The 25,033-nt window shown below is 39.4% G+C and overlaps 1 protein-coding gene across 3 annotated transcripts in view; it reads right to left on the bottom strand.

Moving 5' to 3' along the window:
- tncb (tenascin Cb) overlaps positions 1-21,811 on the bottom strand; it is a 68,494-nt gene extending 46,683 nt beyond the window's left edge. For all 3 annotated transcript variants that reach the window (XM_063017408.1, XM_063017407.1, XM_063017406.1), the window contains exon 1: positions 21,535-21,811. The gene's annotated coding sequence lies outside the window, so the exon portion shown is untranslated. The remainder of the gene's footprint in view (positions 1-21,534) is intronic.
- Between the last annotated feature and the right edge of the window lie 3,222 nt (positions 21,812-25,033).

Genomic DNA, 25,033 nt, shown 5'->3' on the forward strand with positions numbered 1-25,033 from the left:
CTTTTATTATATTCACAAAATAATAATATCAACAGGTACACACATCTAAAAAAGTGAAGTTATTTAATCATAGCTTTTTCTCTGCAAAATGATTGTGCAGTTCTCTGCTGCAAAACTACAAATTGAAAATGTGCATTAATTAACCAATGGAACAGATGCTTTGCTCTGTTGACCTCTCCTGGGCAGTTCTCTGTAATGGATCCAACATGAAGAAAGTAAAAACTATTTAATAGTAATGTAGTAACTGGACAGACTCTTTAAGGTGGCTGTATAAAATGGTGTGAATGTCTATCACTTGTGCGTTAGCTAAGGTGGCTAATAAATCGCTTAGCAAGGTTGTCAACAAACTCCTCATGTATAAAACTTCATTCTAAAAACATTATTTGGTTTAATCATGCACCAAATATATTTATGCCTGTTTATGGAGCCACACTAAGCTCAGTGTTAGACTGCTGCGCCACCCAAACGCCAAGTTTACATTTCTTTTGCTAATCACATTATAAGAGCCCTTTACGCCCCATAATCTTTATTGCTCGTACAGAAAACCTCTTTGCTAAATGGCCAGTATCCTAAGATACAATGGTTACGGGGGAAATCATGAACTGCTGCTGTAGTTCACTTTGTTACATCTAGATGACAAATTTCTACCATAAACTAGAGAGGAAGGTAATAGGAGAAAGTTTAATCTGTTTTTCTACTACCAGGATATAAACTATACTGTCAGTACTAAACCATGGATTATACAGAAAACATACATTATATTATCTTATCTTAAGCCTAAATCCAACAGACTAATGTTCTTGAGTGTAATTTTCCACAGTAATTGCTTTTCTTGTGCCTGTATTCTTCAAGTGGTAATTTTTACTTCTATATTTTCATATTTGTGTCAGTGTGTATATATATTTGCGCTTCAGAGAGTGTTTATCCTTATTCTATTTTATATTCTTTTATTCTAGGTTATTGTTAATTAATGTTTTATGTTGCACCATGGGTCAGAGAGTAACGCAATTTCAATCCTCTGTATGTCCTGTACATATTGCAGTTTTGACAATAAAGCAACTTTGACTTTGAACTTTGACTTGATTAAGAAAATTTACCTGTTGTGTGCAGTGCAGCTCTCTCATTTGTTTAGGAAGGCTGATGATTGATGATAGGACTCTTGAAGTAATTACATACCTTAAGTTAAAGCTACTGGCTACTGACACACTGTGAAACTTCACCAATGCTTAAATATTCTGGTACAAGGATGGATTGTATTTACTGAATATGTTTTGTCTGTGTTCAACATGCAATGCCAGAATATAGATGTGTTTATAATAGTTGTACCATGTCAGTTTTCTTCTAGGTGATAAGACACAGAAGCGCAGCCATTTGCAGTACACAGTGAGCCTTTACAAAACATAACATGCTACATTGTCCAGAGTATGTGGACAACCTTTGAATAAGGGATTTTGGCCATTTTAGCCATTTCAGTGAATAATTAATGCACCAGGCATTAAAATCAAATACATGGTTGATCTTCAGAGCCAAGGGTGGTACTGAAAGTTCCAAGAGTCAGTTTATCAAATTTGCCATAAATCTGTTATCATTAAGCAAAAACATTAAATAGTAACAACATAATGCATAAAAATCATGATTGCAACTGTCTCTTAAGGCAACTGGTTTAAAGAGTTTAATGAGTTCAGTGTTTACAATCAAGTGAAACATCTACATGTGCAATGTCTAAACTAATTAGACTCCACAGCATTGGAAACACATTCCACGAGTGATAAAGAGTTCTTAATCTAAACTGGAAGGCAATGACAATCTATTGCCTACATTACTGCCAATTCTCACTAATGCTCTTGCAGCTAAATAAGAGGGTTCCTACAGAAACAGTAAAAATAGAGCTTACTCAATAATAATGAGTATGCTTCTAAAAAGAGATGTTCCGTTGGACATATTTATGACAGTTCATCGAAGTGTATCAGTAACTGTAAGCATTCACTCACGTGAAACATTCAAATGATTTGCATTATAATTTCACTTTCAGTTAATTTGGTTGAACGTATCAAGCTTGCTTAGTTTTATAGGTCAGGGATGATGAATTGGCTTTTGTCTTATTGTGGGTCAAATTCTGAATGAACTGGTATTGACTTGAGATTTTATTCATCTTAAAATGAAGCAAACAGATTAACTTACACTTACTGTACTAGCAAGAAAAATACTTTATTCCTCTGCATTCTTATGCAGAGCTAGATTTTACTTTATTAATTGAATGATATGGCAAATAATTGAATGATGTGGTATTTTAGAGTAGCAGGATATTTTATTCATACTGGCATGTCACAATTATTTAACCTCTAGATAATACTGCTGGTATAAAAACATACTGCTAGTTGGTATGACCTAAAGTTAAGATACAACATGATTAAACCACCGGGACTCACTGTCAACAAAGGTTGAGAGAGGAGATCATTCCATTGTTCCAAACTCATGGCACAGCAGCATATCTGCACTGCCTGCCAGTGGTTAAAAGCCCAAAATTTCATCCAGAGACCTTAGCATTTTCATTAGAACAAAGAAAACTCCCTGTGTTAGTGCAAATGATCCACAGGATGGCATTGAAAAAGGCTGCAACCATAAAAAGATCGCTTAACAACCAAGGACTTCACAAACGCACTCCACCCTTGACCAAGAAGCATAGGATGGGTCTGCTGGAATACACCAGACAGAAAGTGGATAGCCCAGTTCTGGGAAACAGTTCTATGGAGTGACGAATCAAAACTCTTTGGCCATATGGATTGACAGTGGACATGTTTCATTGCTGCTAGAACTAATAAGGAACTGATAATCCTGCAGAAGTACTAAGGCATTTTGAGGAGGAATGTTTTGCCTTCTGTGGTGAAACTAAACCTTGGTGATAATTGGACTTCCCATCAAGACAGTGAACTCAAGCACACTTCAAGCACAGGTTGGTTATGGAATCAGTACTGGAATATCCTGTAGTGAGCTGCCTTCCCAGTCTCCAGAATTGAATCCCATAAAAAAAAGAAATTACAACTCTTAGTGACTCTTGAGATAGTGTTCCTCCATAATGTCCTGTCTTCTGTTTGAAGAAGCTTATATAAGAAATGTATATAAAATAGACTAGGCTATTGGTTACGAACTAAAAACTAAAAAACCCTGTAGTTTGTCAGACTGGAAAATATACATTACTAAACATATATATCTATAATATTGTGTGAATAGCCCAGGAATGCTTCTTCATTCTAGTCACAGAAGTCATTAATGTAAAGTTCCAGAGAAAAGACTGAAGGTTTGCTGACCCTGAAACGTGTTGATAAATGGACAAATCATAATTAAAACTCCCTTCAAAAATGAGAAACCTACCTGTCTCTCCCACGCTCAAGCCATTTTTATTGATCCACCAACCTTGAAGGTCACAGCCAGAGACAGTTGCTGAGGCTAGCGCTGTGATTGCACCTTATAATCATCAAACAAAGAGATGGATTTCCAGGCCATTTCATAACGCAGCCTGGCTGGGTGCGTTTGGATCGATGAGGCCAGTAAGCAGCACTTGCTCATTTCATCGGTTCATAAATGGATCTTGAAGTCGTCACTCATTTGAGTTATGAGTGTAAAGATGCTTATGGTTCAGTTTAATCACTTTTTTTGCTCTTTATTTTTACTTTTCATTATATCTTAGCTTTGTTGTCTGTCTGGAGTCTTACTTCTTCTTTTTACTACCATTTACAGTTGTGTATTACCTGAATACTTCTTTTTACACTGGAAATTATGATGTTTGTAAAATAGAATCAGAAGCAGAGAGAAACTGAGAAAATCGTATTTCTTTAAATATGCTACAAACAAGCTGTTGAAGCATTATGCTCCAGGAGTGGTCCACATATATTTCACTTTAGGAAGTGTTCGAAAATGAAAGAAAACTGCATTTGGCCCTCTCTTTTGGGCTTGGCTATTTGAGTCACACACCTTTCAAGCCAATGCATACAATCCGAAAAAAGTGACTTGCCTGAACAGATCTCTGATCTCAAACTAATCCAGCACTCATTGTGATTAATTGGAATGGCACTTAGACTTTAACATCCAGAGTCAGTACTTGATCTTACATGCTCTTATGGCTGACTGGAAGCAATTTGCTCCAAAATCTATTGAAACTCTATTTGCTGTTACAGCAGCACAATGGGACCAGCATTATATTAATACCATTATTCTGAATGTGATGTTCAGTTGTCCATGATTTTAGCCCTGTAGTGGACTGAAACAGAAACACACTAATATTCATAGATAATAAGACTTAGCTAAGCTAAACTGGAGCTGAAACAGTTCACAGGCTCCAAGCAAGCTTCTTTCAAAACAACTGGCAAGACTCCAAAAACTCAAATAACAGGTTTAGCACAGCCTGGGTTTCTGACAACGGTGCTGCTTTACAAGAACTAACAAGTATGGTTAACTGGTACCACAATTCCAAATAACCTTCACTGTCAGTTCTGATTTAGACATTCAGTCAATGATTAAACTCTATTCACACACATAACGTTTGTCATCAAAAGCCAGTGACATTACACAGCTAGGAATTGGGAGCAGATTTCTAAAAACCTTTTATAACACAAAAGACTGTGCCACCATGCTACCCTATTACAGAAGTACAAAGAACAGAATTTTATTATAAAATAAGTCAAATAATACATAAGGAGTATATAATTGTTAATGGCTGCAACCTGGATAACACTGGTTACAGCTACTGTTTTGTGGAGTAAGTCGTCTTCATATCATTACCATTCATACTGCAACTCTTGCTGTGCGCTATTGATCATTTTACATTTTAAATCTGAGTGTAAACACTCACTTACACAGCAGCCTATGCTGATATTCTTTGTGACACTTTCAGAATTAAAGGACAAAACAGCTTCTACAGGCTGAGCTATCTAAGACAGAACCAGTGTAAGCAAACACATCTACTGAATGTTAAAGATTTCTCTATATTACAAAAACTAACTTGAAAGTCAATATTTCAGACCTTCAACCTCTTGTTTACCCTAATTTACAAATGTGATAAGAAAATCAAAACTATTACATCTTTTAAACCAATACATTTCCCCAGGGACTGTATTTTCCATCAGAACAGAAGATGGATACAACTGAAAATTGAAAGTGAGCCAGAGCTATTTTTTCCGCATGGAAAGGCAAATTTTCACACCGGCCACATTTATAGGGCTTAATGACACCGGGGGCTCAGATGGACGTGATAAGAGGGTTTGTGTGCGCGGGTGTGATAAGAGGGTGGAAGTGCAGAGATAGCTACATTCACACTCCTCACTGAGGTCTCGCGGTTCCCTGACATTGTTGTGCTTTACAATAGCTGCATGGAGACCGAGCTGAACAGAGATGAAGCTGTAGCTGGGGAGAGAAAGGTGGTGAATGGAAAATACTTTTGTGCTGATTAGGGGGAAAGTGAAAAGTTCAGTCACTGTGAGGCTTGAGATGATTAAATGCCAAAGACTTTTTCCAAGTTCACTGAGGACGCCTAAAAGTCTGAATCTGATGCAACTTTGACAAAAGGGGATCTGGTTAAGAGAAATTACATTGGACTTACTGAGGACTGGATGTACATGTTCCTAACACTTTTTAAATGAGTAGTTGGTTAAAACGTTTAAGATTATAGTCTCCAACCACTCGCTTAAACCCAAAATTTTGTGTGCAAAAATTAGAGTTTGAATATGTTTGTTTGTTTTGGCACAAACTTTGCTTTGCTGGCAAATGAATGCAAAAAACTAGCACTAGTCCATACAGACTCCATTCTTATTCTTTTACCACTCATGCCAGCGCTGCAACCAGGCAGTCAGGTTTGCTGTTGGAGCACAGGGGTCAATCCCCATTGGCCCTCCCTCACTGGCCAATTGTGCTTGTCTAGCTCCCGGCCACTATTAAGAACGCATATGATTACCAGAGTGGCATCTGATGTACAATTTTTGCACATCTCAAACTCTTCTTTAGTTTAGGTGTTAGCAGTTTCCAAAACCCAGCAGAGTTCTCCTTATCACATAAAAGCTAGCAACATGATAGGGTGAGGTCTAACATATGCTTTCTCTAAGACACATGGAGCCTACACTGCATTCATTATAGGTCAGATCAAAATGTGCCCTATCATCCAAACCTAATTGACCTTTGAGCCCTAAAGATTACTGGCTTCCCTTTCATTTTGCAAAACTATTTAGGATGGCTGTGAGACCATGCAATTTAAAGAGACAAAAGCTGCTGCCTGTAGAGATGCAGTTGGCAGGACACACATGTTGACAGAAGTATATTAACCTTCAACCTCCTGGACCGAGGAGTCTAAAAATAAAAACCAATTATTTTGGATATTACACAGGTATGAGTTATTACTGAGTAAACTGAGTTATTCCTTTATTAAGTTACTTTTATTGACCAAAGTTTGGACAGATCAAAGTAGGAGTAAAGATGTAAATATAAAATATTCAAGTTACATCATTTTTGAATCATTCCATAATTATGACATGGTATAAAAAGAAGATTCATCAAAAACTCAAGCTTTGCAAGAAAGTTAGAGTAATGCCTCACCACTTTATGCCAAACTTTGTGAGAACTGTCAATTAGTTCAAAGTAACATTTCTCAATGTAAGATTGCAAATAATGTAATTATTTCACCATTTGCACTAAATAACAGTGTGAAAAGATTCAGAGAACTTCCAAAGAGTGAGTTGGGCAACGTCTGAAACCACAATTAAATGTATGAGACCTTCAAGCCATCAGGCAGCACTGCATGAAAACAGTCAGGCTACTGTGATGAATATAGCTACGTGCAGGGCATGTGCGACCTAATTTCTCAATGGTGCGACTAAGAAAAATCTGAGGTCTAACCGGTACGACCAGCCGTTCGAGGGGAAAAAAGTGTCCGCGATTCTGAAAGTCTTCCTGTGGTTCAACAACAGACACACATCAGGCCCATATCGTGGTCTAAACCAGGGGTTTTCAACCTTTTTGGACATGCGCCCCGCTCCGTGTGCCGACCGCGAACTTGCACACACACATACACACACCCGCACGCACGCGCAAACTCGCCATCCGCCATTCTGTTGACACTGGAAACATGCTCTGGTCAAATGTGTCCACGTCAGTTTTTGGGGAGAAACAAACATCAGGATCTCTGTGCCAAAGATCAAAAGGACCATCCAGACCTTTGATGCATCTGTCAATGTATAGGAGGTGCCTATGGCATGGGTGGCTTAAAGGTACCATTGACACAGAAGCATACATTGGGATTTTAGAAAGGCAAAGTCTTTTCCTGAGAAGTCTGTGGATAATTCAGAGAGGCAATGCCAGGTCTCATTCTGCACATACTACTACTACAGCATGACATCATGAAGAAGAGAATTAGACAATAATGACCACTCTTAAGCTTATCCTCAGTTCCCAAACAGTTAAAAAAGTCATTATTAGATAAGGTTTTAGAACACAGTGGAAACCAACCTCTGTCCCAACTTTTTTGTGTGTTGCAGGCATCAAATTTTAAATTTTTTTGTATTTAAAAAACAGTATTACGTTGGCCAGTGAAAACATTGAAAATCTTTTTTGTACTTATGCAGTTAAAAACAGTTTTTAAAAAATTGACAAAGTGCTTTTTAGAAAATGTCCCAACTCTTTCAGAAACACTGTTTGTATTTAGTAAATATTCTCTGAAATACTGTAAATACAAGAGATGTTGAAGCATTGAGTTAAATGTTTCTGCCCCCTCTGACCTATGCTGTTTGCAGTTGGTTAACCCTGAACCTAATTGAACTTGTGTCTGAAATGACCAATCCATCAACACTGATCCATGATTCCTTGCTGACACTAGCAATGACCCTGGAGTTGAAGCTAACCTTTCCTGACATGAGCACCATGTGCACTTTTAACTTCTCCCACATGGTGTAATAATGAGGAAACATTTGTTACTTGGATTCTCTTTTTACACAGTGAGTCCCGGTGACCTGCTATTTATTAGCGTAACCTTTGAAACAGCCAGAGTAACAAACCTTAGATGTTCTGTTTATAACACAACCTACCAGCCAAGTTCTGCAAAGTCTTAACAGGACAACCCCTCTAATAATCACTCCCAAACATCATGTTTCCATTACCAATCAAAAGCAGCGAGCATTTATGATTCTCTCTCATTCTTTTCCTTAAAGGGATGTTGATCGTTAGGATCTGTAATAGAGTACTGATGGTGGAAGCTAAGGATTAATGTGCAGGGTAGTTTTCTGTGTCAACATCATTAGTAAGGTGTTAGTGTATTAGTGTTGGTAGTTAAGGACTGTTCTTGTACATTGATATTGGTATTTAGGGGCTGCATTGGTGTAGTGATGTCTGTAGTTGAGAACTGTATTGTTTATTAATATAAATAGGAATGTGCTGCATAGGTGCATTAATGTACTGCTATTAGTAAATAAGTGGTGCACTGGCATTTAGAGGTTGGTAGTTAGGGCCTGTATTGGTTAAGTATTAATATTAGTAGTTAGGTACTTTATTGATGTATTAATGTTGGTGGATATGGTATGGTTACAGACTGCATTAGTGCAATGATGTCAGTATATGAGGGTGTGTTGGCATTTTGAGGACTGTATTTGTGAACTGGTAAATTGATGTTGCTAGTTAAGGATCGTATTAGTGTATTAATATTAGTAGTTAGGTTCTTTACTGATGTATTGATGGTAGATATTGATATGTGGTGAACTGTATTGGTGTATTGATGTCTGCAGTTAAGCGCTGTATTTGTGCATCAATGTTGGTAGTTAGAGACTATATTGGTGCAATGATGTCAGTATATGAGGGTGTGTTGGTGTTTTAAGGACTGTATTGTTTAACTGGTTAATTAATGTTGCTAGTTAAGGATTGTATTAGTGTATTAATATCAGCAGTTAGGTACTTTATTGATGGTAGATATTAATATTTGGTTAACTGTATAAACTGCATCAATACTTGTAGTTAAGCACTGTATTTGTGCATTCATGTTGGTAGTTACAGACTGCATTAGTGCAATGATGTCAGTATATGAGGGTGTGTTGGTGTTTTAATGACTGTATTGGTGAACTGGTTAATTGAAATTGCTAGTTAGGGATCGTATTAGTGTATTATCATTAGTAGTCTGGTACTTTATTGATGTATTGATGGTAGATACTGATATTTGGTTATCAGTGTTTGTAGTTATGTGCTGTGATTGTGCATCAGTGTTAGTAGTTAAAGACTACATTGGTGCAATGCTGTCAGTATATGAGGATGTGTTGGTGTTTTAAGGACTGTATTGGTGAACTGGTTAATTGATGTTGCTAGTTAAGGATCATATTAGCATATTAATATCAGCAGTAAGGTACTTTACTGCTGGTAGATATTGATAACTGGTTAACTGTATTGGTGTATCGATGTTTGTATTTAGAGACTACAATAGGGCAATGATGTCAGTATATGAGGGTGTGTTGGCGGTTTGAGGACTGTATTGGTGAACTGGTGAATTGATGATGCTAGTTAAGGATCGTATTAGTGTATTTATATTAGTAATTAGGTTCTTTATTGATGTATTGATGGTAGATACTGATATCTGGTTAACTGTATTGGTGTATTGATGTCTGTGGTTAGGTGCTGTATTTGTGCATTTATGTTGGTAGTTAGAGACTACATTGGTGTAATGATGGTTAGTTATTGACTGCTTGGATGTACTGACAATGGTAAATGGAGACTATATTGGTGCATTGATGTTGTCAGTTAAGGGTCATGTTGGTGTCATTAATTAGGGCCTGTACTGGTGTGTTTTTGTCAGGAGGCGGTGGCTGGAATGGTTTATTGACGTCAGTAATTATGGACTGTATTTGCTGTCAAAGACAGAAATGAATCCCAGTAGGAAATACTATTTTGAGATTGAGCTAATGTAGGCAGGTCAGATGTTACAAAAAAAAAAATCCAATTCAAACACTGTATAATTTATAACCCAACCTCTGAATGATTCCTTTTAGTCCGTTATGTTGTGAAATGCAAAACTAAAAAAAGACTCTTTACAAATGACAATTGACAAATAAGAAAAAGTGCTCATTGCAGTATAGTCTAGATTTTGCTGGTAAGCATAAAGCTAACACAATACAATCACTATGTAATTACTAGAACTTGGTAAAGAAATCTGTGAATCATTTTCCAGCCGGTGAGTGCTGGAACCCATTCTGTACACCCCCTTGTTCTGACTTTAATTTTATACCCCAAATCTTTGTTGTATAACAAAAAACAACATGTGATTTATTAGAAACTTTGTACATATCTGAGATCATTCAAATTTGAACTTGAAAAGTCATCAACTGGTTAAAAAAAGATCTTTTCGGGGCTTTTCTCTGCCGAGCAGAGTGATGGGTCACGTGACCCTGAAGGGTTAGGCAGTGCATTTGCTGTTCAGCAACTTCACATAATGGTACATTTGCTTTCAGTCTGAGGACGGTGGTGAAATGCTTCACTGGTGTGTGTCCAGAGCCGCAGCTGTTCATTTCTGAGTTGGATAACTTTCTCTGTCCTTGGTCCTGGTTCTGCTCTTTAGATCTGCACTGCAGTAAAAGCCAAAATAACTGTACTGTGTGCAGAACTATCAACTATGAGTTATGTCCTTCGGTTAAAAACATGCTCTGGGAGAAAAGCTTCACATCAATAAGTCAAAGGAGACTAAACTCAGAGTCCTTACTGAAAAAGTAAGAAGAGTAAGAACGGAAAACACATGCTTCTTTATAGTCTAGGTAAACTTGCTGAGGTGTTAATTTTATTGCTTCTTTCATGTTCATTCTAATTATACTTATGGTAATTTGCAGGTTATTCAAGTAACTCACAGGTTATTTAAGAACTCAGTAAAATATATTTTCTATATGCCTGCGAACACCTGAATATCCAAAATTAGCTTTACTGTCTCCATCCTGACGGGAAAAGACCAGTTTTTCCGGCAGCAGGAATGTTGGCCATGAGGTGAGGACATCTGGTTTGTCTTTTCAGTGGAGATCACGTCACAGCACACAAAATCTGTCCATTCAGGTCCTTGAACTTAGCATGACAGTGCTTGTACGTGATGCCTCATCTTTAGAACATTTCCAGACTAAACTGTGAGTCTCTGTCCTGTATGGGGTGAATTCCTGTTAAAGGGATCACTGGCGCTGAGTCTCTGGGATCCCATCTGAAAGAAGTCTGAATGAGGTGGTTGTTCCCAGACATCTGACATTAGCATGAGACAGACATTAAAACCATCTGGAGCTTTACACATCAGAGGGATTCGGGGAAATCTTTGTTCACTGATTCAAATGATTATTTTAAACTCCCCTGTGGCCAATTTTAGAAGGAAAAGAGGCGACTTTTAATAGAAGGTAATAATGACCTGCTTCCTAGCTGTCATGTGACATTAGATAATAGTACAACACTTATAGAGAGCAGTTATACTACAATGAAGCAGGGATAAAAGAAGTATAGTTGATGCTAGTGATGATAGGGTTGATTCACCATATACAGTGTATCACAAAAGTGAGTACACCCCTCACATTTCTGCAGATATTTAAGTATATCTTTTCATGGGACAACACTGACAAAATGACACTTTGACACAATGAAAAGTAGTCTGTGTGCAGCTTATATAACAGTGTAAATTTATTCTTCCCTCAAAATAACTCAATATACAGCCATTAATGTCTAAACCACCGGCAACAAAAGTGAGTACACCCCTAAGAGACTACACCCCTAAATGTCCAAATTGAGCACTGCTTGTCATTTTCCCTCCAAAATGTCATGTGATTTGTTAGTGTTACTAGGTCTCAGGTGTGCATAGGAAGCAGGTGTGTTCAATTTAGTAGTACAGCGCTCACACTCTCTCATACTGGTCACTGAAAGTTCCAACATGGCACCTCATGGCAAAGAACTCTCTGAGGATCTTAAAAGACGAATTGTTGCGCTACATGAAGATGGCCAAGGCTACAAGAAGATTGCCAACACCCTGAAACTGAGCTGCAGCACAGTGGCCAAGATCATCCAGCGTTTTAAAAGAGCAGGGTCCACTCAGAACAGACCTCGCGTTGGTCGTCCAAAGAAGCTGAGTGCACGTGCTCAGCATCACATCCAACTGCTGTCTTTGAAAGATAGGCGCAGGAGTGCTGTCAGCATTGCTGCAGAGATTGAAAAGGTGGGGGGTCAGCCTGTCAGTGCTCAGACCATACGCCGCACACTACATTAAATTGGTCTGCATGGCTGTCACCCCAGAAGGAAGCCTCTTCTGAAGTCTCTACACAAGAAAGCCCGCAAACAGTTTGCTGAAGACATGTCAACAAAGGACATGGATTACTGGAACCATGTCCTATGGTCTGATGAGACCAAGATTAATTTGTTTGGTTCAGATGGTCTCAAGCATGTGTGGCGGCAATCAGGTGAGGAGTACAAAGATAAGTGTGTCATGCCTACAGTCAAGCATGGTGGTGGGAATGCCATGGTCTGGGGCTGCATGAGTGCAGCAGGTGTTGGGGAGTTACATTTCATTGAAGGACACATGAACTCCAATATGTACTGTGAAATACTGAGCAGAGCATGATCCCCTCCCTCCGGAAACTGGGTCGCAGGGCAGTGTTCCAGCATGATAATGACCCCAAACACACCTCTAAGACGACCACTGCTTTATTGAAGAGGCTGAGGGTAAAGGTGATGGACTGGCCAAGCATGTCTCCAGACCTAAACCCAATAGAACATCTTTGGGGCATCCTCAAGCGGAAGGTGGAGGAGCGCAAAGTCTCGAATATCCGCCAGCTCCGTGATGTCGTCATGGAGGAGTGGAAAAGCATTCCAGTGGCAACCTGTGAAGCTCTGGTAAACTCCATGCCCAGGAGAGTTAAGGCAGTTCTGGGAAATAATGGTGGCCACACAAAATATTGACACTTCAGGAACTTTCACTAAGGGGTGTACTCACTTTTGTTGCCAGTGGTTTAGACATTAATGGCTGTATATTGAGTTATTTTGAGGGAAGAATAAATTTACACTGTTATATAAGCTGCACACAGACTACTTTTCATTGTGTCAAAGTGTCATTTTGTCAGTGTTGTCCCATGAAAAGATATACTTAAATATCTGCAGAAATGTGAGGGGTGTACTCACTTTTGTGATACACTGTATATAGCACAACTGATACTCTTAAAGACATCTTATATATTTCCTTTATACATCATTTAATGTTTATAATTGGACATTTATAACCACCCAAGTTCCACATTATTGGGAAACCTTTAAATTACAAAAATTACATATTTACACCTTTTTTTTTTACCATAGACCATATGGTCAAATGTAATTGGACACCTGATTATGAGCTTGTTGGACATCACATTTTAAAACCAAATGCTATTAGAGTGACCTTCATGTGATATTTTCAGCTATAACAATCACATCTCATCTGAGAAGATTTCTCACAAGACCTTCAAAACTGTGTCTGTGAGAATTTGTGCCCATTCAGTCAAATGAGCTTTTCTTGGTACACTGATGCTGGTCAAGAAAGTCTCAAGAAAGCTGTTCGATTGGGCTGAGGTCAGGGCTCTGTGCAGACCACTGGTGTTTCTTTAAACCGAGCTTTTCTTCATGTCTTCATAGAGCTTGCTTTGTGCACAGCCCTTCCCTAAAGTGTTGCAGCAAAGTTTGAAGTGATAATGCAAAGTTATAATTTCCTTCATATAATTGAGGGCAATTGTAGCCTAGTGGTTAAAGTCCCGGACTAGTGATTGAAAGGTAGCTGGTTCAAGCCCCAACACTGCCAGGTTGCCACTGAGCAAGGCCCTTGATCCTCAATTGCTTAGACAGAATACTGTCACAGTTCTGTAAGTCGCTTTGGAATGTCGGAAATGTAAATGTAATTAGATAATTATTAGTACCCCTGTTAGCCATTGTTGTTGGACCTTAGACCACAATTTTGCATTCCTGAGGGTACTTAAGGGTACATTTATAACTTAGAAGAGCTTCCTCAGGTTCAGGTAATACTTATACACTGAGGTGTTTACTGAATAATGGAGAGCAGTGTGTGACTGTACACGATACTGCTCTCTGTGTGAACCCGTCTCTGGCAGGTAAAAAGAACTGACTGACAACTGCACACATGTCAGAGGAGTGTCAAGTACAGGCCAGCGTACGGTAGGGGTCGGCAGCATTGGAGGAAAGATATAAGTGAGAAATTGGGTATGACTAGATTGGGAGAAAAAGGGGAGGAAAGTATAAATAGAGCTTTAACAAAGTAAAAAAGGTGCCGCTCAGGTGGCGCAGCGGTAAAAAGAAACGCGCTGCAACCAGGGCTGGATTCTGGGAGCGTGGTATCGAATCCAGCCTTGCTTTACCGGTTCGAAGCTGAGTGGCTATATGAGCAACGATTGGCCGGTTGCTCATGTGGGGGGTGGGACAAAGAACCGGATGTGGGTCTCTCTCTGTCAGAATGCGATTGCGTTCTCTGCCGGCTGATTGGAGGCGCTTACACAGGGATGGGAGAGGGTGCCCTTAGGGTGTGTCTTTCCGCATGCAACGCTAGGTGGCGCCAAACTCGTCAATGTGTGGGTGGCAAAGATGCATCTGGCTGCTGCTCGTGTTTCGGAGGGGATACGGGTTAGCTTCAATCACCTCCGTCAGGGCAGGGTTCGGCATAGACAGAGAGGAAGCACGATGCTAATTGAACAATTGGATGCGCTAAAAAGGGGTAAAAATTTAAAAAATAAAAACATTTAAAAAAAGTAAAAAAGAAAGTAAATACTATCCGGGTATGAGTGCTTGGGGTGGCCACTTTAAGACTGTAGTTTACCTGTGACATTAAAACTTGTTAAGGGGCCATAATTGTTTTGCCTTGGGGGGCAGAAATGTTTTTCTGTCCATCAATCAAAATTCCCACAACACTGAGAAAATAGGTGCGGGGTTGTACCAATAAAATGTGCTGGACATAAATGGACCTTACATAGATGTACTTTTGTTATTGCAGTATCGCATTACTGCTACCTCGGGGCACTACAGTGTACCTAAGGAGTTTTATGTCCATTAGGTCACATTAAGTACTAAACTGTACCTTTATGGGTGGGATCCTTAAATGTGTAGTGTATCGTTACTTTTAAAGGGCACACAGGCCACGCTCGGACCTTTACAGCAGAATACATTTACAGCATTTCTAACTAGGAACTAAAATGTACCTGTATAGAGGCTTTTCCTCAAATGAATGAATGAATGTATTTGTGCATAATAAAAAGCAAGACCGAATCAGAGAAAGACAGCTTGCATCAGCTGCAGCAGGATGAAGGAAATAAAATGTTTTTTCTGTTTTTATTTCCACGTACCCGGCGCTTCTTGGCAGATTTAATGATATGAAAATGCTGAAATGATGAGTGACTGTAACTGGCATAATAAGCTGCTTCGAGTGAATGAAGGCAGAAATGGCTAAAGTGAACAGCTGTTGAAACAAAGCCTGCTTTCCCACTCGTCTTCATCCACTGCCAGTTTACACGTCACCCCCCATCATCAAGCACTTACACGCTGTGCCTGGGCAGTGCCGCTGGGTGGTTGGTAGCCATAATCCATTGCCAAACATTCAATTAGTGGACGTAAATTGCAGTAACGACAGAAGAAAACAAGTCAAACTTACGAACAAATTTTAGAACAGAGCTGCTCCCTTAAACAGTTTTAAATAGGATGGTAGAGTCAATATTTGGAAATTGTATTCATTGCCAAGTGAACCACACCATTTTCTACTAAAGTTTAAAAAGCACCAAACAACTGTCTAATCTAGAAACTGTCAAGTAAACAGTACCTAGTTTATAGGCAGCACAACATTAAAAAACCCACTGATATATTTGGGTATATTTATTATTACATCAGTAGATTAAGGTATATTTAGGTGGCTTAGGAAAAAAAAATCCAAAGCAAAGCCTAAATGTGGGTATCCATTCAGAAGGTATATCCATGAAATGTAAAGATACACTATATGACCACCTGACCATGAGCTTGTTGGACATCCCATTTAAAAAACAAATGATATTAAAATAGAGTGACCTCTATAAGATCTTAAGTTCAAACAACAACCCTTCTTCTGAGAAGAAAGCTTTTCACAAGACTATGAGGTTTATATGTAGGAATTTGTGCCGATTCAGTGAAAAGAGCTGGGCGCTGATGTTGGTCAATAAAGCCTTAATTAATGTTCCAGTTGGGTTGAGGTCAGGGCTCTGTGCAGGCCACTGGAGTTTCTTTAAACCAAGCTTTTATTCATGACTTTATAGACCAGTTATGCTGGAATGGGAAAGGACATTTCCTCAACGGTTGCTGCCAAAGTGAAGCATGTAATTTCCTTCATATAATGGATTTATTACATTTACATTTACATTTTCAGCATTTAGCAGACGCTCTTATCCAGAGCGACTTACAGAAGTGCTTCCAAAGTGAACATTTCATTTCTCAAGTTTAGGTAAACAACAGTCGAAGAACACAAATCTGCTAAAACCAGTTAGAACTAAAGTGTTTTTATTTTTATTTTTATTTTTTTTTATTACACCTGTTAGCAGTCAATAATTAGAAGACATTTCCCAATACTTTGTTTTTGTTTGTTTATTAAGATTTTAACGTCATGTTTTACACTTTTAGTTACATTCATGACAGAAATGGTAGTTACTCATTACACAAGGTTGATCAGTTCACAAGGTTATATTGAACACAGTCATGGACAATTTTGTATCTCCAGTTCACCTCACTTGCATATCTTTGGACTGTGGGAGGAAACCGGAGCACCTGGAGGAAACCCACAGGGACACGGGGAGAACATGCAAACTCCACACAGAAAGGACCCGGACTGCCCCACCTGGGGATCGAACCCAGGATCTTCTTGCTGTGAGGCGACAGTGCTAACCACTTAGCCACCGTGCCGCCCTGTCCCAATACTTCAGTCCATACGGTGTACGTTGGGTAGAAGGTGAGTTTACATCTTAGGTTGTCAAAACAAGGTTGTGTTTGTTTTGGAAATTCCTTTTTAAAAGTTTAATTCTTTCTTTCTTGCACACCAACTCTCATATAAATACCAACAATCATGATTCTCTCAGCAGGCAGGGCAGTTGTTTCGTCTTATTGCCCGTGAAAGGATGTGCAAAGAGATGGAATCTTATGGCACTGTTTACCAGGAGCTTGAACAGAGACTAAATAACAGCGCTAACATTAACCAGCTGACACTTTCCTGGCATGGACAACAGCACAGCAAAGCCAGATACAGATACTTTGGCAGGTAACACACGCTGGCTAACCAGAGACCAACAGAGCGCATCCTGAGCTCCATTTCTCTCGGCTCCTAGCAATTAACTGTGGCAATTGTTAACAGGAAAAGACACCCAACTTTCCTCATAAAGCTTTATGGACAGCCTTTAGCAAAACATAATAAAACATTAATTAAGATGAAGGTTAGGTGTTACTTGCTGAAAGCCAACAAAAAGCATCATCTCTGATCCCTCACAAATAATTAAAATACTTTCCACATCTACCAGAGCAATGCCAAGTGCATAATCAATCATTTATTTAAGGTCTTTACAAGAAGTCTTCAGCTAATCAAACCAACATTGTTCAGAGAGACATCACACCTCACATCAGCTAACAAAACTAATCATGAAAAATTCAAATGAACCAACACTGTTCATCCCTAAAGTGAAACATGGTGTTGGCAGCATGATGCTGTGGGGGTTTTCCTTAGTGTCAGGGACAGGGAGAATGGTGAGAATTAGGGGATAGATAAATGCAGCCAAATATAAAAATATTACACAAGCACACAAACTCAAACCTGTGTGGCGGTTAACCTTTCCATGCAACACTGACCCAAAGCATGAGAGCAAAACAACACTAGAGAAGCTTCAGGGCAAATGTGAATGTTTCTGAATGGTCCAGCTAAAGCCCAGACTTAAACCTTAACAAACATCTGTAGACAGACATTAAGATTGCAGTTTACAGGCTCTTGCCACCTATTCTGATGGAGACTTTGAGGTTGTGCCATAAAAAATGAGATAAACTGGGTTAGATTAACAGTGTGTTATGAGTAAATGTTGACTGCAAATCCATAACATTAAGTGTGCAAAAAACTTAAGTGGTCTAAATACTTTCTGAATTCATAGAATACACTTATTGAGCACTTTATTAGGTACACCTATCTGATATGTACATTCAGTGATTATTGCAAAGGCAACACCTACCATACAGATAAAATATGTGGGTATACAATTACTGACCCTGTACCCTAATCACCTATCAAAAGAGACCCGGACTAGATGTGTGGTGGAACATTCTCAGCAATGCATTGACTTATAATGATGTGGTTAAGACGTGGTGATGTGTGTTGTACTTGTTCAAGTATAGCAGGTGCAGCAGTGTTGTTTGGATTTTTAAACACCTCAGTGTCAATGCTGGAAGGAGAAACCAAAAATATGAAGCCAAAAGTGTCCTGTGATTGGAAAGTGTCAACTGATAAAAGCCTACAGGAGAATTAACACACAATACATGGTACCATGCAGTAAAGAAGTCAGTACATCAGCATTTCAAATGTGGTTTACAATGTGTATCCTGTGTTCTTATGGAATAATCAATTGTCTAAATGAATGTATTTATTATGTCCGATTATTGGAATGGCACATGCAGCTGAATATGAACCAATAATTACAGGCCACTAACGACCCCAATACCGATCATTAGTATCATATCAGTAAATCCTTATTAACAGATTGGCAGTTTACTCAGCCCATTAAGAAACAAAGAAAAGCAAAACGAGATGTACAGTTCAACCTGAACTAACAGTTACATGCTCAGCCCAACTGACAATGTGAGTTCTGTATTAACATGCAATTAACAAACAATTGTGTCAATTAATAAATCATAACATAAAACTAGCAGTGAATTGGACTGGAAACTATGTCAAGACCAATTTGATATAGATTCAGCACTTAAGACTAGCATTCATCCCAGTGTTGATCCATCAGATCCATCATTATCTAAAAGTTAGTCAAAGATATTTAGTTAGATATTTAGTGTGAAATCTGATTCTATATAGATTCAGCGTTTCCGCAAAAAACATACACCGATCAGCCATAACAATAAAACCACCTCCTTTTTTCTACACACATTGTCCAGTTAATTCCAGGCTTCACTTACCATATAAAAGCACTTTGTAGTTCTACAATTACTGACTGTAGTCCATCTGTGTCTCTGCATGCTTTGTTAGCCCCCTTTCATGCTGTTCTTCAATGATCAGGACTCTCACAGGACCACTACAGAGCAGGTATTATTTAGGTGATGGATCATTCTCAGCACTGCAGTGACACTGACATGGTGGTGGTGTGTTAGTGTGTGTTGTGCTGGTATGAGTGGATAAGACACAGCAGCGCTGATGGAGTTTTTAAACACCTCACTGTCCCTGCTGGACTGAGAATAGTCCACCAACCAAAAATATCCAGCCAACAGCGCCCCGTGGGCAGCATCCTGTGACCACTGATGACGGTCTAGAAGATGACCGACTCAAACAGCAGCAATAGATGAGCGATCGTCTCTGACTTTACATCTACAAGGTGGACCAACTAGGTAGGAGTGTCTAATATAGTGGACAGTGAGTGGACACGGTGTTTAAAAACTCCATCAGCACTACTGTGTCTGATCCACTCATACCAGAACAACACACACTAACACACCACCACCATGTCAGTGTCACTGCAGTGCTGAGAATGATCCACCTCCTAAATAATACCTGCTCTGCCGTGGTCCTTTGGGGGTCCTGACCATTGAAGAACAGCATGAAATGGGGCTAACAAAGCATGCAGAGAAACAGATGGACTACAGTCAGTAATTGTAGAACTACAAAGTGCTTCTATATGGTAAGTGGAGCTTATAAAATGGACAGTGAGTGTAGAAACAAGGAGGTGGTTTTAATGTTATGGCTGATCAGTGTATTCTTTGTGTGACTGGTGCATCTTTGTTAATCAGGAATCAAAGCATTTGTTCATTTTCAATGTCTTTTCACCTTGTAGAAATGATTACCAATTAGCTATGGAATTATTTCTATCTATTTGTACAATGGGTGTTTAAAACACAGTATACTTTCAACATCTGTCAACATAATGTGAAAACATAATTGGCACAGATACTGGTACTAAGTATATGATTCATGCATCTCATTAGCCTAATACACATTCAGCCTCATTAAAATGCAAAATAAGATGAGTATGATATGACTGTGATTTGTTCACACAGAATCAGTACACAACTGCACAAAAATCACATTCACCTTTGTTTAGGGCATAAAATATGACAGTTGGATTCATTCATAATTCTGTCAGAGTATTTTCATTCATTTATAATACTTCTGGCACTTGGGTGGCACAGCGGTTTATAACTCTAGTCTGCCATCTGAGCTCCAGGTGCAAATTTCAGCTGTGCTTTCAGCCGACCAGGTGTCTACACAGACATGACTGTATATGTCTGAGAGGAGAGAGATGGTCAAAGCCCTGCAATGGACTGGCTCCTTGTCTAGGGTATTCCAGCCTTGCACATAGTGTTTACTGGTTGAACAGGATCCTGCAGTGACCCATTCTGAAAGAATATTGCTGGATTTCCAGTTCTCGCACAGACACCAATATTGTGTAGCGGTTTGGTTTATCAGTATTAAACAAGAATCAACACTTTCAATTCAAACACCTTAATTTACAGTAACAACCATCATCAAGTCAGCAACTTACAAGTCAGCAACAATAATGACTGAATACAATTCAATTAAGCAATGGAGTGTTAAGGGCCTTGCTCAAGGACCCAACAGTGCCAACTTAGAGGTGTTGGGGCTTTGATTTTCTTTTTATGCAAATTTAGTGTAGCTAAGCTGCTGCATTGATTTCCAGTTCTGGCACAGACACCAATATTTTGTAGCAGTCTGGTTTATCAGTATTAAACAGGAATCAACACTTTCAAATCACTCACTCAACCCAATTTACAGTAACAACCATCATCAAGTCATATTTAATCACTCACATTACTTTGTCAGACAGTTACCAAAGGGAAAATTAAAGTTTAGGTTTAAATTTATAAGTAATATACAATAAAGCTACATTTTTTAAAAGACAAAAAAGACGACCAGCAAAAAATGATCAAATGTAGTTCATTATTGTAATGTGGGAACTGGCCCAGATACCAGCACTCAGTATAGGGAGATGCATCCCTGTTAAACAGATTGCCAGTTTGCTCAATACTCATCAGACATTAACAAAATGCTTAGAGGAATATAGTTTACAGTTTGTCAGAAGCAATTACCACAGTGTTCATAACACACATTTATGAAGTAAAATATGTAAATTGATCATTAAAAAAACTGTCACATCTGTTAAAAAATGTAACCAATGTGTCATTATTGACCCATGTTCTGATATTCTGTATCAGATTAAAGAATCCCTATTAAACAGAAACATTAACTCATCAAGCAACTTTCACACGTGGACCAACATCATCAAGTATCTCTGCACTTACCTTGCTGAAGAGTAAAGATGTTCTTCTCTCTCAGAAACACAACGTGACACTCAGCATTCAAGGCTTGAAACTTTTCTCTGAAAAGTGCTTCTCTGTGCAAGTTTTTATGGGATGTGTTTTTCCTAAATAGATGCCAATCGTGCCATGACTCTCTCTCAGCAGTACTGATCCATCCACGGATGCTGGGAGCCGGGAGCGCTGCAGCCGTGCAGAGGGAGCTGGCAAAAGAGAGAGAGGCAGGGTAAAGTCCCTTTCTCTTAAACAGTAGACACTTTGCAGTCAGACCCCACTCCCACCTACCATTCTTATATACCCCCCTCCTCCTTCTGCTCGCTCGCCCTCCCTCTCTCTTTCACTCTCTTACTCCGACTGGAAGCTGAAGGACCGAAACAGGATGCCTCAAGGCTGGGAGAGAAAGAGAGGGCGAGAGAGATAGAGAGAGAGCGAGCGAGTGTGGGTGTGCTTGTGTGTGTGTGTGTGTGTGTGTGTGTGTGTGAGAGAGAGAGCGAGTGAGAGTCTTTGGCTGAATGAGAGATTATGTGAGAGTGATCTGGAGTGTGTGCGTGAGAGAGGGTATAATGAGAGTGGGTATGTGAGAAACACTGTGTCTGTCAATGTGTGTGTCAATGTGTGTGTCAATGTGTGTGTGTGTGTGTGTGTGTGTGTGTACTACGCTACGAATTGGAGCAGCAAATGGTGGGAGTAAGAAACCCAATGCTGCATATTAACATACATTTCAGGATTAGAATAAACAGCAGCTAAAAAAGAAAACGAGCTCGTTTCTTGTTTGATAATGCAGATGATTCCTTCAATAGCACCACCGCTGACAGGATTTGTACAATGATCAGCATAATCAACTCATAATCCCACTTCCAACAGTGTGACAAGGAAGAAGACACCCAAAAACTCATTATAGTCATGCTGGATGGGTTTATTCAAAAGAGCGATCCTCTTTCAACTACAGTAATCCTGCACTGCTAAAATGAAGCAGTTTCCACCAAGCGAGCATCTTCAACATCCTAAACATTACCATAGACAATGATCTGTACATTTCCTTATCAGAATAAAAGGAAACCTGCTATTTGAAATTCAATAACAATAGAAGTTGCCACTCCAGACCTGAAGGCTCAGCACTCTACATAGTTCCAAGCTTTCCTCACCTCCAGCACACAATTACGTTTGCAGCGTTTAGCAGACACTTTTAACCAAAGCAACTTACAATAATGACTGAATTAAATTCAGTCAAGCAATTCAGGCTCAGGCTCAAGCTCAAGGACCCAACAGTGGCAACTTAGAAAGCTTCTTTTTCTGGTTATCTTTTTATGTAGCCAAGCCACTGCTGGGGATCCTGATGGCATCCAAGGAGGGTGTATATTAGACTGACACACACTCCTTCCAAAGTGTGCGCAGTCCACCAATCCCTTCTTATTCTACCATACTTTAGTGGATTTGTGCGTGAGGTCGGCTTCCCATTCAGAACTCGCCCCGGACTCTGCGCTACTCCACTTTCTGTACAGCCGCCCTGGACAATCAAGGTCCTTGAACAGTGTTGATAACCCCATCCCAGACCATTTAGTTCTGTCTTTTCCCACTCAGCAGGCTGAAAGCAAAGGTAGCAGAGCCGAGATTCGAACCCAGGAGTTCAGAATCTCGGCGCTGGTGTGCTAGCGGATTATCACGCTGCCAAACCAGCAACTTTCTGATTACTAGTCCAGTTCCTTTACCATCCAGTTTCTTAATTTACCACCTCTACAGATTATTCAGCAGCCAAAACATTGAGGTGATACGTCAGTATTTTCACTACATATTTATTGTCTACTACATCTGTAAAGTCTACTTACTATAATTCAAGCTCACAACCTGCATCACTGACGTGTGTCAGTACATTTAAAGTAACTCATTTGCAGTCAGGTTGGATAACCCTATCTTAAATCACAGCCAGTTTATTGCAATTTATTTTATAAATGTATAAACGAACAAGATTGGTTGCAGCTGCAAATTCATTTGTAAAACTAAAACAAAAAAATGCACTTTACACCATTTTTTTCTCCAACAAATTTTCCATAACACCATGAGTTACCATTAGAAGATAGTGTACTACAGCAAATCCTACTGAAATAAGGAAAACGTTTGTGCACATCATTTTGGATCCAAAACACTGTTAAACCAGGCCTTTATAAGCCAAAACAAGGGCCACTTAACTAACATTTGTGTATTTTTGTAGGGCAACATTTAAATGCACTTAAATTGTATAAAATTTGTCATTAGATATGCAAAATATTTTTGACAGAAAGCTGGCACAACAGTGCTACAGGTAGAACAGATCCCCGAAATCACAATGGCCTTAATCACCAGCCCACGCTGTGCCCTGCTTTTCAAATAATCAGGAGCCGTGCTTCAATAAACATTTGATTAAAGATGCCCCACATTCTCCAGTCCAAGCCTAACATGATTCAAAGAGCAGCGATGCTTTTCAAAGATATCTTGCACCAGCTCTGGGGACGACGACACTCTTTGAGGGGGAAATCTGACCTTGGAGATTTTCATTGCCTGGATGGGGGTTGTGTGGAGGGAAAAGGAGGTGTCTACAAAGACTCCAGCAAGGATAGTGGGCTTTTTCCCCATGGGAAGAATTGGGGATGCTTGGGGTCTGATGAGGGAAATCAAACGTGATCAAAACAGGCTCAATAAGTCATGCTCAGTGATGATACGCTCCATCGACATGGGAGTTTAAACTGGCACTCGTTGAAGGGAAAAAAATTATATTGCATTTTTGATCAAATTATGGAACTCACACCACTAGGTTAGAGAGGAACATAAAACAAACATGTATTCTGGATTAGCAGAATTTTTTTGTGAACAAAGACAATAGCGTTTCTCGCAGACGAGGGTATCAGTTCCAGTGAAATAAATCATGTTTTTATAAAAAATAAATATATTTGTCCAATCAACAATCAGTTTAATATGTTACTCATTTATCTTTTCTACAGCAACTAATGATGGACAGAGGTGATCTACATGACTGTGCCAGTATGATGTTATGTACACTGATCAGCCATAACATTAAAACCACCTCCTTGTTTCTACACTCACTGTCCATTTTATCAGCTCCACTTACCATATAGGAGCACTTTGTAGTTCTACAATTACTGACTGTAGTCCATCTGTTTCTCTACATACTTTGTTAGCCCCCTTTCACCCTGTTCTTCAATGGTCAGGACCCTCACAGGACCCCCCACAGAGCAGGTATTATTTAGGTGGTGGATCATTCTCAGCACTGCAGTGACACTAACATGGTGGTGGTGTGTTAGTGTGTGTTGTGCTGGTATGAGTGGATCAGAAAAAGCAGTGCTGCTGGAGTTTTTAAATACCGTGTCCACTCAATTAGACACTCCTACCTAGTTGGTCCACCTTGTAGATGTAAAGTCACAGACGATCGCTCATCTACTGCTGCTGTTTGAGTTGGTCATCTTCTAGACCTTCATCAGTGGTCACAGCC

This window comes from Trichomycterus rosablanca, chromosome 21 (genome assembly GCF_030014385.1).
Source record: "Trichomycterus rosablanca isolate fTriRos1 chromosome 21, fTriRos1.hap1, whole genome shotgun sequence".
NCBI lineage: Eukaryota > Metazoa > Chordata > Actinopteri > Siluriformes > Trichomycteridae > Trichomycterus > Trichomycterus rosablanca.